General features: G+C 35.8%; 1 protein-coding gene across 1 annotated transcript in view; it reads left to right on the forward strand.

Moving 5' to 3' along the window:
• The window catches only part of GRID2 (glutamate ionotropic receptor delta type subunit 2), a 1183642-nt gene that overhangs the window by 748841 nt on the left and 416664 nt on the right, over positions 1 to 18137 (forward strand). The gene's annotated exons all lie outside the window — the stretch shown is intronic.

Here is an 18137-nt window from a genome sequence, read left to right on the forward strand (position 1 = left end):
TCCAGAATGGAAGCTCGGCAAAGAGAAGACTTTCGTCAGTTTCATCCTGAAACCTCGAAAATGCCTAGTAATGGTAGCCTTTCAATGAACATTGGAAGACTATATGGATGGATGAGGGAATAGACATACATATTTAAGAATTTGTATAGCAAAATGCATTAGCATGCAGGAATGAGTGTCAACTGGTAGGCTCCATCAATTATCTGCTCTAAGTAGGGATAATAATTAGACCACAATCATAAGAAGTACCTAAAACCTACTTCACAGGGTTGTTATGAGTGTTCAGTAAGCAACTAGGTAATAATTGTAAAGAGTGCAGAATAGTGCTTGAAAATAGTAAGTGCTTAATCAATGTTCCATACTACTATTATTCTTATTATATACAAATACTTTTTAATAAAACTGGAATCAGGCCATATATACATTATTCATACAGCTTGATATTTGCACTCAATAAAATAATGTGTTTTTTAAAATTTTTTTTATTTCAAAGATTTTATTTATTTATTTGAGAGAGAGACAGAGAGAAAGAGAGAACAAGTAGGGGGTTACAGATTCTCTGCAGAGCAGAAAACCCAACATGGGGCTCTATCCCAGGACCTAAGAATCATGACCTGAGCCAAAGGAAGACACTAAATGAATTGAGCCACCCAGGCACCCCATTTTTTTCTTTCTAAATAGTACATACAGATTTCATTCACTCATTCATAGATCAATTCATATGCACTAAAATATGTGAATACATATATTCATATAAATATTTCGAAGTGCTTACTCTGTGCCTTTGTAGCATTTACAGCCTAACAGCTCTTTCTTTGTATGACTGAATAATACTCTATAGCATTTACATGCATTTACTTAATCATTCTTTTAATAATAAATATTTGAATGACTTTTAGTTTATGTTATTCTATATGCTTCCCTTGCAACATAACCTAACAAAAATTAAAATTAAACATTAAACATTAAAAATTAAACATTGTAATAATGTTTGCCTTTCCATACACTGTATAGGAAAGTATATAGGAAATGCCCTTTTTATTATTATTATTATCTAAATTCCATTATGATTACGGTACAGTGTTTTATTAGTTTCAGGTGTACAATATAGTGATTCAACACTTTTATACATTGCTAAGTGTTTACTACGATAAATATACTCTTTTTAAAAATTTTTTATTTAAATTTATTTAGCCAACATATAGTACATCATTAGCTTCAGATACAGTGTTCGATAATTTATCAGTTGTTTATAACCCCCAGTGTTCATCACATCATGCGCCCTACTTAATGCCCATTACTCCATTACCCTATCCCCTTCCCCACCTTCCCTCCAGCAACCCTCAGTTTATTTCCTATAGTTAAGAGTCTTTCATGGTTTCTCTCCCTCTCTGATGACTTCCCATTCTGGTTTCCCTCCCTTACTGTATGATCCTCTGTGCTAATATACTCTTACATTCTGCCACCCACTTCTCCTCCGTTAACCACCTGTTTGTTCTTTACAGTTAAGAGTCTGGTTTTTTTTCCCCCTGTTTTTTCTTTTATAATTTGTTTTGTTTCTTAAATTCCACATATGAGTGAAATCATATATTTCTTTCTCTGACTTATTTCACTTAGCCTAATACTCTCAAGCTCCATCCACGTTGCTGCAAATGGCAAGATTTCATTCTTTTTCGTAGCTGAGTAATAATACCATGTGTGTGTGCGTGCGCGTGCGTACTACATCTTTTTCATCCCTTCATCTACTGAGGGACACATGGGTGGGTTGCTTCCATAATTCCACTTTTGTTAATAATGCTGAAGTAAACATGGGGTTGCATGTATCTTTTTGAATTAGTTTTGTTTTGTTTGTTTTTTGTTTGTATTCTTTCGGTAAATACCCAGAGGTAGAATTACTGGATCAAATGGTAATTATATTTTAATTTTTTGAGAAAACTCCATACTGTTTTCCACAGTAGCTGTACCAGTTTGCTTTCCCACCAACAGTGAACAAGGGTTCCTTTTTCTTTACATCCTCGAAAACACTTGTTGTATCTTGTATTTTTGGTTTTAGTCATTCTGACAGGTGTGAGATGACATCTCATTGTGATTTTGATTTACATTTCCCTGATGATGAGTGATGCTGAGCATCTCTTCATGTATCTGTTGGCCATCTGTATGTCTTCTTTAGAGAAATGTCTGTTCATGTCTTCTACCCATGATTAATTAGAGTCTTTGTGGTTTTGGTTCCAAGTTGTGTGAGTTCTTTATATATTTTGGATACTAACCTCTTATCTGATATATCGTTGGCAAACGTCTTCCCCTATTCATGAGGTTGTTTGTTTTTTGTTTTATTGGTTGTTTCCTTCACTATGCAGAAGTTTTTATTTTGATGTAGTCCCTGTAGTTAATTTTTGCTTTGGTTTCCCTTGCTTCAGGAGAAATATCTAGAAAAATATTGCTATAGCCAAAGTCAGAAAAATCACTGCCAGTACTGTCATCTAAGATTTTATGGTTTCAGGTCTCCTATTTAGGTCTTTAATCCATTTTGAGTTTATTTTTGTGTATGGTGTCAGAAAGTGGTCCATTTCATTCTTTTGCATGTGGCTTTCTGATTTTCCCAGCATCATTTGTTGAAGAGACTTCCCCATTGCATATTCTTACCACCTCTGTCATAGCCGAAGTGACAATCTCATCATAGGTTAATTCTACCTCTCTATTCTGTTCCACTTATCTATGTGTTTACTTTTGTACCAGTACCATACTGTTTTGATTACTATAACTTTGCAGTATATCTTGAAATCTGGAATTGTGATACCTCCAGCTTTGTCTTCTTTCTCAAGACTACATGGTTATTAGGGATTTTCTGTGGTTCCATTACATTTCAGGATTATTTGATCTAGTTCTGTGAAAAATGCTGTTGGTATTTTTACAGGAATTACATTAAATCTGTATATTGCTTTTGGTAATATGGACATTTAACAATGTTGGTTCTCTCTATCTATGGCATGGATTATCTTTCCATTTGTATTATCTTCAGTTTCTTTCATCAGTGTTTTATAGTTTTCATAGTGCAAGTCTTTGTCTCCTTGGTTAATTTTATTTCTAGGTATTTTATTATTTTTGGTGTAATTGTAAATAGGATTTTTAAAAATTTCTCTTTCTGCTACTTCATTGTTGATGTGTAGAAATGCAACAGATTTTTTATATATTGATTTTGTAATGTGACCCTATTGAATTCATTTATCAGTTCTAGTTTTTTGGGGTTTTTGGTGGAGTCTTTAGGATTTCCCACATATAGTATCATGCCATCTGCAAATAGTGAACATTTTACTTTTTCCTTACCAATTTGGATGCCTTCTATTTATGAAATTCCCTTTAAAGCCACAGCTTACAGTATTTCAAAGATAACATTTATCTGTCCCTCTGAAGTAGTAATTTATGTATGATATCTGTTTTAAAAGTCACTACATGTATATATTCTGTAGACACAAGTTATTTTGTTTGATCCATCTGTCCTTTCTACAGAACTATTCTTTTTTTCCCTCTAACCTATTAGTACCTGCAGAATTGTCACATTCTTACTCTCCAGTAGCTTCTCATTTCAGTCAAAGTAAAAACCCTATCCTAACAAGGACCCCTGCAGCGTGACAGCAGATTGATCCTCCAAGAGCATCTGACTCAAACAGGAAAACTCAAATCTTACCTGAAATTTCGTACTTAGGATTGTACAAGGTACAGTCAACCCCATTTCAATGATAGTCATAGAAATAAGTGTTCAGAGGAATCAACTGTCTTATTTCTGAACCCATAGACAAAATTTAAAATAAAATAAAAATAACATAACATAACATAACATCTCACCCAAAGTCAAAGAAGGTGAAAGCCAGAGAAAGTCCTGGAAATGTTTTGAGTTCCTACGTCCAGTTGGTTTTAAATTCTACCTGCATCTTCCCAAACTTGTGTATTTGCTTAAGCCCTTTCTTGTATTCTCTCAGTTAATAAATTGTTCTTTTTTTTCCTAAGGAATTTCAAGTTTGGTTTCAGTAACATACAACCATAGTCATCTAAGGTATACTACATGTTTTGCCCTAATTCAGGATATTAAGATTAAGGCAGAAATAGGAATTTATATATTCCTTATAGTATCTGTAAGATAGTTATTCATAAAGAAATTCATTGTAGTGTTATATTAATTGAAGACACTCCAATGACATTACACATTGTTAAGGAAAAATGTTAGGAGGTATAAATTAGTTAAGAAGCACAAGAACGTATTGCAGGGTATAGATTCTGTCTATACTAGAATGTTTCTTTGGGAACTGCCTCTCTAATCAGGCAGGTTATAGCTTTCCTGTTCTCTTGGACATGCTAGGTAGGATTGGAACTCCAAAGAGACGTCTTTTCTTCATGGGTCTTCTCTCCCCAGGTAATTAATCATATGCCTTTTGGAAGTCTTTGCCTGAAACAGTCTCATGTGTTGCTATCACCACCAATCATAACTAAATATAATAGAAATTTCTCCAACAAAACCGATGTTGATAAAAGACGCTTTCTTCCTGGAAGAGTAGGCAGTTCAGTCACCCAGGTATTTGGTGATAATGACGGTCTGTTGACTGCAAGCAGCTGGATGCTCTAAGCCTTTCAGTTTCTGACACAAATTTTAGGTAAGCCTCTCCGCCATCTGTCCCTCTAGGAGAGTAAACAACTCTCTAGAAAATCTTATGAAATTTGCTTTAACTCTTTCTAGAGCGGTGCTTTTTAAGCTTTAATGTACAGATGAAGCCCTCTGTGATCTTGTAAAAGGTACACTCTGCTTCAGAAGGTGCAAAACAGACCTCGGAGCCTGCCAGGAGATGTTGATCCTGTGGTCTACAGACTGCACTTGAATTAGCAAGTTCAAGAGAATTTCTTACTTCCCGGTCCTGTTCAGGGCTTGAATTGAATGACAGAATGCCACAGACCTTTCAGCATCTCTCTCCTTTACAGGACAGTAGCTCCCTGCTATACATATATTTTTTTAAAATAATATCATATAGTGTCAAATTTAAAACCTTTTTTCTGATCCTCCCCTTGTGGGAATTGAAACATAAATTAATTTCTATGATGTCTGCATGGTTCGTATACTGCTAACAGAGACCTTTGTGAAGATTATACATCGGATAATCAGTAGGATGAGCCAAGAAAACCAAGTCCTTCTGTTTAGCTCTGAGTGCATAGAAAAGTGTGCTTCTGTTGTGCATTATTTTCTGGGTTTAACCTAAGTCTCACCATGAACCTGGAAAATGGGAAATAATTGCAAAGAAACATTCCTAACTTGTGTGTTTCTGCACTTTCACATTTTATTTCCATTTCTCACAGTATGAAATTTTACACATAAGCTAGCAAAGGTCTTCCTTTTTTTTTTTTTTTCCAGAGACAGTTAAAGTCTTACACAAGCAGGTGCCAAAACTCTACTGACCCTATGACTATAATAATAATGGCAACATCTTTTATAGGGCAAAATGTATTTTTTTCTGTTTGGAAGTGCTATCCCCAGATAACATTAGCCAGAACATTAGATGCAGCCCTATTGTTAGTCACAGACTCTGCCAGAAGTCTGTACACAGAAGGGGTAATCAAAGGACATGCTTTCCATTGATGTGGATGTGTTAGCACATACTGCCTTTGCCCCAGGGAATTGATAACAGGAAGTACAATGCAGCTCTTCTAGGTCACTTTGAATCCAGCCCAAGTTGGTTGTGATTAACACCCCTAACATCAAAAGCTGTTCTAAGACTAATGTGAAATATAGAATGGTCTCAGTCTAGTTCACTTGCGACAAGTGCCCACATAGTGAAAATCATCACCATCATTACAGCCTTTGTAGGCAGCACTGGGAGTCTGAATGGTTTTGAAACTGAATGCCAGAGTTCCCTAGAGATGAGCCCTGGGACAATAAGTCAGGTTCATGAGAGGCTTGTTATGAGGAAAACTGTTTCACTTCCTTTGCGGCATCTGTTCTCTAAATAATATAATTAGATCTCCAGGGCAATTTATGTGGTCCACTAAACTGGCCATAAAATACCATAAAATCATGACATATTATTAGTTCTCCCCCTTTACACATATAAACATCTATTACAGGTAGACTCTGATCCCACCATTAACGGTATTAGGTCTTAGGAAGAACAAATGAAAGGGCTTGCCCTTGAAGTAGGTAGTGTTGTTTCTTCCAGAATCCTGATCTGTGATTAATCTCTGGTCTTTAATTTATGGCTTTTACAAACAATCAGTCATGTTATGTTTTTCTACTAGAGCTCTGACTGATTTAATTAGAAACTGCAAAATACTTTGATTATTTTCATCTATAATGTCAATTGTTTACATTTACAAGCAATCTAGTTTATCCAATTCGGTGGCTAAAAACACATCAGGCCATATAAATAATAAAGAATGCTCTATTAGCCCTCACTGCAATTTAAAAATCTGGTTTAATAATCACATACCTCAGTGGAAAGGAGTCTCTCTGATACCTTAAACATCTCAGCAGAAATGTGAATTTTCAAACATTAGGAAGATAGATTTTCCCCCAGGCTGAGGTGAAAGGTAGTGGTGTTTTCCTCAGGTTCCCCATACCTTGGGAATGGGGTGGAAAAAACAGCCATACACTTGTCTAGACACTCTCAGTTCCACACCAATCAATTAAAAGAACCAGATTGGGGTGCCTGGGTGGCTCCATGGGTTAAAGCCTCTGGCTTCAGCTCCAGTCATGATCTCAGGGTCCTGGGATCGAGTCCCACATTGGGCTCTCTGCTCAGCAGGGAACCTGCTTCCCTCTCTCTCTCTGCCTGCCTCTCTGCCTACTTGTGATCTCTCTGTCAAATAAATAAAATCTTTTAAAAAATTAAATAAATAAATAAATAAATAGATAGATAAATAAATAAATAAATGAACCAGATTATCGTAGTTGAAGTGGTAGATTCTGTCATTTGGCAATTCTATGATCCAACAAGTTTTCTGTTGTCATAAGCATGCTTATTTGAAGATAGGCAATAAAAACCTAACAGAAAAGTGCCATAAGGCAAGCGACAACAGCAATAGCAAAACTACAAAACTTTTGTGTCCACCCCCAAAGAAGTAGAAATTAGTATAAATATTTTTGAAAGGTCATTCTGTAGCTTTAAGCTTTTAAAAATTAGAGGCATGCGTTGTGCCTCTTTACCTCTTATTCTCAGAAAGCCACTTTTACTCTAAAATAATTCAAACATATAGAGAATAGTAAAATACCCATCTATCTATTTGCCAGCAAGATAAAACAGATATTACCATTTGTGTTATTTGCCTTAAATGAAAATAAATTTGCATATATATGAAAGCCTACTTACTTTCTTTTTCCTCTGCTCATCTCTCTTAACAGAGAGAATTGATGTAAAGCACTTACATACCATCTTTTGAACTTTTACTCCATTTGTATATACCAAAAAAACTATAGCATCGTAGTCTATATTTCAAGAATTCACAACAGCGATATCCTAAATCTTAAGTATTTCTTTTTTCTCCCTCAACATTATATTTTTGAGATTCATTCATGTTGATTCATGACGATGATGATGAATGTTCATTTTCACTGTGATGTAATGTTCCATTGGATGAATACAAGACATGCATCACATTATACTAATGTGATCCATCAGAAGAATAATCAGGTTTTGGGTTTTGTTTGTTTGTTTGTTTTGGTAAAGCAAGTAACGCTTCAGTGAACACCATTGAATACGTCTCTTCAAACATATGGTGGGATTTTTCTCTAGTAGAGACCTGTAAGGGGAGCCCTTGATTATAAATTATGAGCATCTTCAAATTTACTAGGTGTTGCCCTATTATTCCGTAGTATTTGTATCAGTTAACACCAACAACAGCACTTTCAATGTTGCCTCAAACCAACTCTTGGTATTATAAAAACAAAAAAAAATTAAAATTTGATATGCTTATAAAATTGCATCTCATTGGTTTTAATTTCTTTCTCTGAAATATCGGTGAAGACTCTGAACATCACTACATATTTTCATTAGCCATTTTAGTATGACTTTCCATATTCAAGTCTTTTTCATTTATGTTTGGCTCTTTTATTTTTACTTGCAATAGTTTCTATATTTCAGTATCAATTATTTTGAGTCAAATGCATCGGTAACTCTTGAGGTGAAGCTTTTCTAAGAATAAATGAAACAAGATGGAATTGGGAAGGAGACAGACCATAAGTGACTCTTAATCTCACAAAACAAACTGAGGGTTGCTGGGGGGAGGGGGGTTGGGAGAAGGGGGGGGGGGTTATGGACATTGGGGAGGGTATGTGCTATGGTGAGTGCTGTGAAGTGTGTAAACCTGGTGATTCACAGACCTGTACCCCTGGGATAAAAATATATGTTTATATAAAAAAAATGTAGCATCCAAGAATTTATTAAGCAATTTAAATCTTTACCTATTGCCTGGGAGTGAGGAGTAAGGGGTGCAGGGGACAAACTTTTAAGTCCTAATGAGCAAAGCTTTAAACTTCTGTTCATCCTCTCTTTCCCCTCAAAAGCCCTCTTAGTAGAGCATAGCTGGTTGCTGTCTCTTTTTCTCCCTGACCACCCTCCATCCTTTCCACTTTCACAGGTCTTTCTCTTTCTAAACCTTCTGTATTTCCCACTCAAAACCAGTTATTGATGGCTTTGGTCTTCTCAACACAAGTCCACATCTTCCCTTTTTCCTCCAGAAACATTTGGCCCCTTTCAACATTAAGGAGTCTTCTCTATTATCTACCCCACTCATTTGCTGGAGCCTGAGAGGCACAGACACCCAGGTGGAAGCTGAGCAGGCAGAGAATGGAGGCCCCTGGGAATTATCATGTTAATGGTTTTCCCTGTCATATTCTAATTACAAATTTTCTCATCCTTTTTCTAAATTTACTGCGTCCACCTTTGTTTTACCTCTGCATGGAATTGTTGTCTTCCTCCCTCTATCTTCATAAACTCTGCCTTGTAATACTGTTAATGGTAGTATTAATAATAACCAGGAAGGTTTCAGCTTTAGCTATCACATGTATCCATACTAGCAAACTGCACTGTATGCATTCTGATTCAAACCCTCTTTTGGGGCACCTAGGTGGCTCAGTGGATTAAGCCTCTGCCTTCAGCTCAGGTCGTGATCTCAGGGTCCTGGGATCGAGCCCCGCATGGAGCCCCACATCAAGCCCCACATCAAGCCCTGCATTGGGCTCCCTGCTCAGCAGGGAGCCTGCTTCCCCACTTTCTCTCTCTGCCTGCCTCTCTGGCTACTTGTGATCTCTGTCTGTCAAATAAATAAATAAATAAAATCTTAAAAAAAAACCCCAAACCTCCTTTTATGTGCAATTACCTATAATATTCCTGTTTTATTAACAATTACCTTAATAGTTTACAAAAAGTAAATTTCTCCATCTGTCATTGTTTCATAGTGTCCTAGGTAACTTTTCCATTTTGGGGGACCTTGTTGCTTTCTCCATGAAATACATAATTCTTCAATTCCACATGCAAATTATTAAACTATTGATTATTTAAAAGGATCACTTTAAATATTTTACCAAGTTAATATATCCGTATCATATTAAAGACTAGGGTATAGATTAATATCCAGCTTTACCTTTTTACCCATTCTTTCTAAATTTATAAATGCATAAAGTTACTTATGTTAGACATATTAATTTATATTTTTTGTTATTATGGCAAAATACGGTGGAATAATTTTTAAAATATTTTCTCCACATTAAAGAAACAGTATGGTGGTACATATCATTTGTTTACTTATTTCAAGTGAAAGTGCACCATTTGGCTCAATGTCCCTCTGTGACGATTTTCAGGATCATATTATTTTTGTAATTTGCAGCCATTATAAGAGTTTGTCTCAGTTTTGGTACTGCCTATGTAAAAGATATTGCTAATCAAATTAAGGACTAAATCAGTTTTACAGACACATTCCTTTAAATGTATTAAGAATTGTAAATTCTCACTATGACCATTCCCTGCTTAAAACTTTGATGTCTGTAGGCATCTGCTAAGTAAAGTTCTAGTTCCTTAAAGTAACACACAATGCATGACATTACTAACCTCCACCACCTTCCCTTTCTTATTTTCTACTATTCCCTTGCTCACAGTTTATTTAATGACAGAAATAAATTTGATGTAATTGCTCACACAAATACCATAATTTCTTGCTTTGCTAACTGATCATACTCTTACTTCTGTCGGGAATGACATGACATATTTTGTTTGTTGGTCTCACCCATAGGTATCTGATAGATTCAATTCACATATCAATTCACAACTTGAAGAAGCCTTCTCTGCCCAGTGATCATAAACCTGATTTAGGTTTCCAGGTTGATTTTGTTCCCTTATGCCAGATGTACTTCTTTCTTAATATCATCATTATTCTGGACACATATATATGTATTTTGCTAATTCAGACTATAAGACCTTTAATTTTAGAGACTGAACATAATTATTTTCATATCCCAAGTACTTACCACAGTGTTTGGTGTATATGCTCAGTATGCTTGGTACAATGAGCTGAATTATTCTGTGACTACTTATATATGGTTGATGTGTAAAGCACTAGTAACTTCTTTTCCCTCTCTTTAAGGCAATCCACATAAAATTTCAACTAAACGGAAATCTCATGTACTCTACTAAAGGTCATAATGTATTCATATATAATTGAAAGCATGGATATTCTTTTAAAATATTCTATAAAGAAACCATATTACTTTTTCAAATGAGCAGTTCTCCAATTTAACTGGAGTGAAAGCATTTTTTTCACATTAACTTCAGACCAGGTGTATGTACAAAACATTCACCTTGGGGAGCAATTAGAAATTACTAACATAAGTAAATCTTCTTTCCCTATATTTATTCCCTACTTTGTAGAATATTATAAAAATTAGAAGAATTGTGGTTTAAAACATAATACTGAGGTGCTCTGAAAGTGTTAGTAATGTCAACTAAAATTGTAACATAAGAAAACTGCTTCTTTCTATTGAAAAAATCCTTTAAAGCTCTGCTAACATGGTTAAAGGTTATTGAATAAAACATAAAATACATCCTGTAAAGTACACATGTCAAGTTGATGTTTCTGCTCTAAATGGACTGCCTAGAATTCTTTCTGTTTCCACTCTATAGTAACTTATCTATAGGTTTTGGGGGCCCTATTTCCATACTTTTATTGCCTCTGAAGACTTACCAAAAGGAAAATTATTGATCATTTTTAGGAACATACAAAATAAGTGAAACACAGAATAAACTTTTTCCCTATACAAATATTAAAATACATATGAAAACATGACTATTTTATGTCACCTGTTTATTTTCTTTAGTATCAATTTTATAGCTTCTTTTAAATTTTCTGATAAATAAGGCATTTTTTCCATTCCATCAAGTTCTTGGAAAGGTAATTATGTTTTAATGTTAACCAACTCCTAATTTTCAGAGCATTTTACAAGATAAAGTGCTTTATATGTTCAGTAATGGATAGTATTTCCGTTTTACACATGACAAAACCAAAGATGAGTAGAGACATAAAGGTCACTGAAACTGTATGTCTTCTCAAAAACTCATTTGATTCTTTTTACATAATTGGAGAGCAAGTGAAGTTCAACAATTAGCTAGTGACTAATAACTAGCTACTAGTGAGAGATCAGTTCATAAGAGTCAAACTTCTATGGCTTATTGTAAAACACTGTTTTATTTAAAATAAAGATATCTATTTATATAAACAATGTACATGATATGAAAGAAAAATACTCAGCTGTGTTCCCAGAGAGCAAGGTAAATAACTTATGTATCCCATTATATTATGATATAATATATACTTGTATCTTACATTGAAATGGTGTAGAAGGCAATGATGTTCCTGAATTCTGGACAAATTATAATATATAGAATATTAATAACATGAAAGCTTTAGAGATTTTTTTTTTAAGATTTTATTTATTTGACAGACAGGGAGAAATCACAAGTAGGCAGAGAGGGAGGCAGAGAGAGAGGGGAGAAAGCAGGCTCCCTGTGGAGCAGAGAGCCCGATGCGGGGCTCAAGACCTGGGATCTCAGGACCTGAGATCATGACCTGAGCCGAAGGCAGAGGCTTTTACCCACTGAGCCACCCAGGCACCCCAGCTTTAGAGATTTTATTGGTTCATATATATGTGTCTAAATCATTCTATAAAATGCCATTTATTACAAGACATTGTGTGGCAAAGACCAGAACCATTTTTTTGTTGCTTTGTTTTGTTTGAGAAATATAGATGTATACAAATACTTATAAATTAATGTTTTTTTAATAGAAATTAAAAAAAAATTAAATCCTGAGTAATCTCATATATACCTTACCAGAATATTTATTCCCTAGTATATTTAAGGTTTTTATTGAAATATCAAACATGTCAGTATTGAGGAAGCTTAATTCCCATATAATAATATAAAAATTTTAATTCTGGTATAATCCTGACTGTCCTTATGATTATTATTTTCTTTATACTTTGTAAACAAATTATTCACCTCATCCACTTTAGTTTTTTGCACAACTGTTGTAATTATCCCATAGTTCAACCAATTGATGTGTAACTATGTGTTATTAGCTCTGTAAAAAACTACAAAGCTCTGGTAAAGCAGTTGACTTAATCACTAGGTTTAGCTATAGCTCCCATGACCTATATTATACTGTACTTTCAATAGAAAAGTATAGACAATAATTACTTCAACCACAATTTTTTACACTAACAAGGATCATAAACCAGGAACTCTTAAATGGATCAAAGTTTTGTCAACTTGATGCTTAATAAATTTGGGGGTTCCCTTTATGAAGAAAGATAAAGATTAAATATTATTAATCTAAATTAGGTATGGAGATATTTTTTTTTTAATTTTTTATTTTTGATAAACATATATTTTTATCCCCAGGGGTACAGGTCTGTGAATCACCAGGTTTACACACTTCACAGCACTCACCAAATCACATACCCTCCCCAATGTCCATAATCCCACCCCCTTCTCCCAAACCCCTGCCCCCGGCAACCCTCAGTTTGTTTTGTGAGATTAAGAGTCACTTATGGTTTGTCTCCCTCCCAATCCCATCTTGTTTCATTTATTCTTCTTCTACCCACTTAAGCCTCCATGTTGTATCACCACTTCCTCATATCAGGGAGATCATATGATAGTTGTCTTTCTCTGCTTGACTTATTTCGCTAAGCATGATACGCTCTAGTTCCATCCACGTTGTTGCAAATGGCAAGATTTCATTTCTTTTGATGGCTGCATAGTATTCCATTGTGTATATATACCACATCTTCTTGATCCATTCATCTGTTGATGGACATCTAGGTTCTTTCCATAGTTTGGCTATTGTGGACATTGCTGCTATAAACATTCGGGTGCATGTGCCCCTTTGGATCACTACATTTGTATCTTTAGGGTAAATACCCAATAGTGCAATTGCTGGGTCATAGGGCAGTTCTATTTTCAACATTTTGAGGAACCTCCATGCTGTTTTCCAGAGTGGCTGCACCAGCTTGCATTCCCACCAACAGTGTAGGAAGGTTCCCCTTTCTCCGCATCCTCGCCAGCATCTGTCATTTCCTGACTTGTTGATTTTAGCCATTCTGACTGGTGTGAGGTGATATCTCATTGTGGTTTTGATTTGTATTTCCCTGATGCCGAGTGATATGGAGCACTTTTTCATGTGTCTGTTCGCTATCTGGATGTCTTCTTTGCAGAAATGTCTGTTCATGTCCTCTGCCCATTTCTTGATTGGATTATTTGTTCTTTGGGTGTTGAGTTTGCTAAGTTCTTTATAGATTCTGGACACTAGTCCTTTATCTGATATGTCGTTTGCAAATATCTTCTCCCATTCTGTCAGTTGTCTTTTGATTTTGTTAACTGTTCCCTTTGCTGTGCAAAAGCTTTTGATCTTGATGAAATCCCAGTAGTTCATTTTTTCCCTTGCTTCCCTTGCCTTTTGCGTTGTTCCTAGGAAGATGTTGCTGCGGCAGAGGTCGAAGAGGTTGCTGCCCGTGTTCTCCTCAAGGATTTTGATGGATTCCTTTCGTACATTGAGGTCCTTCATCCATTTTGAGTCTATTTTTGTGTGTGGTGTAAGGGAATGGTCCAATTTCATTTTTCTGCATGTGGCTGTCCAATATTCCCAGCACCATTTATTGAAAAGGCTGTCTTTTTTCCATTGGACATTCTTTCCTGCTTTGTCGAAGATTAGTTGACCATAGATTTGAGGGTCTATTTCTGGGCTCTCTATTCTGTTCCATTGATCTATGTGTCTGTTTTTGTGCCAGTACCATGCTGTCTTGATGATGACAGCTTTGTAATAGAGCCTGAAGTCCGGAATTGTGATGCCACCAACGTTGGCTTTCTTTTTCAATATCCCTTTGGCTATTCGAGGTCTTTTCTGGTTCCATATAAATTTTAGCATTATTTGTTCCATTTCTTTGAAAAAGATGGATGGTACTTTGATAGGAATTGCATTAAATGTGTAGATTGCTTTAGGTAGCATAGACATTTTCACAATATTTATTCTTCCAATCCAGGAGCATGGAACATTTTTCCATTTCTTTGTGTCTTCCTCAATTTCTTTCATGAGTACTTTATAGTTTTCTGAGTATAGATTCTGTGTCTCTTTGGTTAGGTTTATTCCTAGGTATCTTATGGTTTTGGATGCAATTGTAAATGGGATTGACTCCTTAATATCTCTTTCTTCTGTCTTGCTGTTGGTGTAGAGAAATGCAACTGATTTCTGTGCATTGATTTTATATCCTGACACTTTACTGAATTCCTCTATAAGTTCTAGCAGTTTTGGAGTGGAGTCTTTTGGGTTTTCCACATATAGTATCATATCATCTGCGAAGAGTGATAATTTGACTTCTTCTTTGCCGATTTGGATGCCTTTAATTTCCTTTTGTTGTCTGATTGCTGAGGCTAGGACCTCTAGTACGATGTTGAATAGCAGTGGTGATAATGGACATCCCTGCCGTGTTCCTGACCTTAGCGGAAAAGCTTTCAGTTTTTCTCCATTGAGAATGATATTTGCGGTGGGTTTTTCATAGATGGCTTTGATGATATTGAGGTATGTGCCCTCTATCCCTACACTTTGAAGAGTTTTGATCAGGAAGGGATGTTGTACTTTGTCAAATGCTTTTTCAGCATCTATTGAGAGTATCATATGGTTCTTGTTCTTTCTTTTATTGATGTGTTGTATCACATTGACTGATTTGCGGATGTTGAACCAACCTTGCAGCCCTGGAATAAATCCCACTTGGTCGTGGTGAATAATCCTTTTAATGTACTGTTGAATCCTATTGGCTAGTATTTTGTTGAGTATTTTCGCATCTGTGTTCATCAAGGATATCGGTCTATAGCTCTCTTTTTTGGTGGGATCCTTGTCTGGTTTTGGGATCAAGGTGATGCTGGCCTCATAAAATGAGTTTGGAAGTTTTCCTTCCATTTCTATTTTTTGGAACAGTTTCAGGAGAATAGGAATTAGTTCTTCTTTAAATGTTTGGTAGAATTCCCCCGGGAAGCCGTCTGGCCCTGGGCTTTTGTTTGTTTGGAGATTTTTAATGACTGTTTCAATCTCCTTACTGGTTATGGGTCTGTTCAGGCTTTCTATTTCTTCCTGGCTCAGTTGTGGTAGTTTATATGTTTCTAGAAATGCATCCATTTCTTCCAGATTGTCAAATTTATTGGCGTAGAGTTGCTCATAGTATGTTCTTATAATAGTTTGTATTTCTTTGGTGTTAGTTGTGATCTCTCCTCTTTCATTCATGATTTTATTTATTTGGGTCCTTTCTCTTTTCTTTTTGATAAGTCGGGCCAGGGGTTTATCAATTTTATTAATTCTTTCAAAGAACCAGCTCCTAGTTTCGTTGATTTGTTCTATTGTTTTTTTGGTTTCTATTTCATTGATTTCTGCTCAGATCTTTATTATTTCTCTTCTCCTGCTGGGCTTAGGGTTTCTTTCTTGTTCTTTCTCCAGCTCCTTTAGGTGTAGGGTTAGGTTGTGTACCTGAGACCTTTCTTGTTTCTTGAGAAAGGCTTGTAGCGCTATATATTTTCCTCTCAGGACTGCCTTTGTTGTGTCCCACAGATTTTGAACCGTTGTATTTTCATTATCATTTGTTTCCATGATTTTTTTCAATTCTTCTTTAATTTCCCGGTTGACCCATTCATTCTTTAGAAGGATACTGTTTAGTCTCCATGTATTTGGGTTCTTTCCAAACTTCCTTTTGTGGTTGAGTTCTAGCTTTAGAGCATTGTGGTCTGAAAATATGCAGGGAATGATCCCAATCTTTTGATACCGGTTGAGTCCTGATTTAGAACCGAGGATGTGATCTATTCTGGAGAATGTTCCATGTGCACTAGAGAAGAATGTGTATTCTGTTGCTTTGGGATGAAATATTCTGAATATATCTGTGATGTCCATCTGGTCCAGTGTGTCGTTTAAGGCCTTTATTTCCTTGCTGATCTTTTGCTTGGATGACCTGTCCATTTCAGTGAGGGGAGTGTTAAAGTCCCCTACTATTATTGTATTATTGTTGATGTGTTTCTTTGATTTTGTTATTAATTGGTTTATATAGTTGGCTGCTCCCACATTGGGGGCATAGATATTTAAAATTGTTAAATCTTCTTGTTGGACAGACCCTTTGAGTATGATATAGTGTCCTTCCTCATCTCTTATTATAGTCTTTGGCTTAAAATCTAATTGATCTGATATAAGGATTGCCACTCCTGCTTTCTTCTGATGTCCATTAGCATGGTAAATTCTTTTCCACCCCCTCACTTTAAATCTGGAGGTGTCTTCGGGCTTAAAATGTGTTTCTTGGAGGCAACATATAGATGGGTTTTGTTTTTTTATCCATTCTGATACCCTGTGTCTTTTGACAGGGGCATTTAGCCCATTAACATTCAGGGTAACTATTGAGAGATATGAATTTAGTGCCATTGTATTGCCTGTAAGGTGACTGTTACTGTATATGGTCTCTGTTCCTTTCTGATCTACCACTTGTAGGCTCTCTCTTTGCTTAGAGGACCCCTTTCAATATTTCCTGTAGAGCTGGTTTGGTATTTGCAAATTCTTTCAGTTGTTGTTTGTCCTGGAAGCTTTTAATCTCTCCTTCTATTTTCAATGATAGCCTAGCTGGATATAGTATTCTTGGCTGCATGTTTTTCTCGTTTAGTGCTCTGAAAATATCATGCCAGCTCTTTCTGGCCTGCCAGGTCTCTGTGGATAAGTCAGCTGCCAATCTAATATTTTTACCATTGTATGTTACAGACTTCTTTTCCCGGGCTGCTTTCAGGATTTTCTCTTTGTCATTGAGACTTGTAAATTTTACTATTAGGTGACGGGGTGTGGGCCTATTCTTATTGATTTTGAGGGGCATTCTCTGAACCTCCTGTATTTTGATGCTCGTTCCCTTTGCCATATTGGGGAAATTCTCCCCAATAATTCTCTCCAGTATACCTTCTGCTCCCCTCTCTCTTTCTTCTTCTGGAATCCCAATTATTCTAATGTTGTTTCGTCTTATGGTGTCACTTATCTCTCGAATTCTCCCCTCGTGGTCCAGTAGCTGTTTGTCCCTCTTTTGCTCAGCTTCTTTATTCTCTGTCATTTGGTCTTCTATATCACTAATTCTTTCTTCTGCCTCATTTATCCTAGCAGTGAGAGCCTCCATTTTTGATTGCACCTCGTTAATAGCTTTTTTGATTTCACCTTGGTTAGATTTTAGTTCTTTTATTTCTCCAGAAAGGGCTTTTATATCTCTCGAGAGGGTTTCTCTAATATCTTCCATGCCTTTTTTGAGCCCGGCTAGAACCTTGAGAATTGTCATTCTGAACTCTAGATCTGACATATTACCGATGTCTGTATTGATTAGGTCCCTAGCCTTCGGTACTGCCTCTTGTTCTTTTTTTTGTGTTGAATTTTTACGTCTTGTCATTTTCTCCAGATAAGACTAAATGAAGGGGCAAGTAAAATACTAAAAGGGTGGCAACAACCCCAGGAAAATATGCTTTAACCAAATTAGAAGAGATCCAAAATCGTGAGTGGGGAGAAAGGGGATAAAAAGAGGTTCAAAAAGGAAGAAAGAAAAAAAAAAAAAACAAAAA

The sequence above is a fragment of the Mustela nigripes genome, chromosome 1 (genome assembly GCF_022355385.1).
Source record: "Mustela nigripes isolate SB6536 chromosome 1, MUSNIG.SB6536, whole genome shotgun sequence".
Lineage (NCBI taxonomy): Eukaryota > Metazoa > Chordata > Mammalia > Carnivora > Mustelidae > Mustela > Mustela nigripes.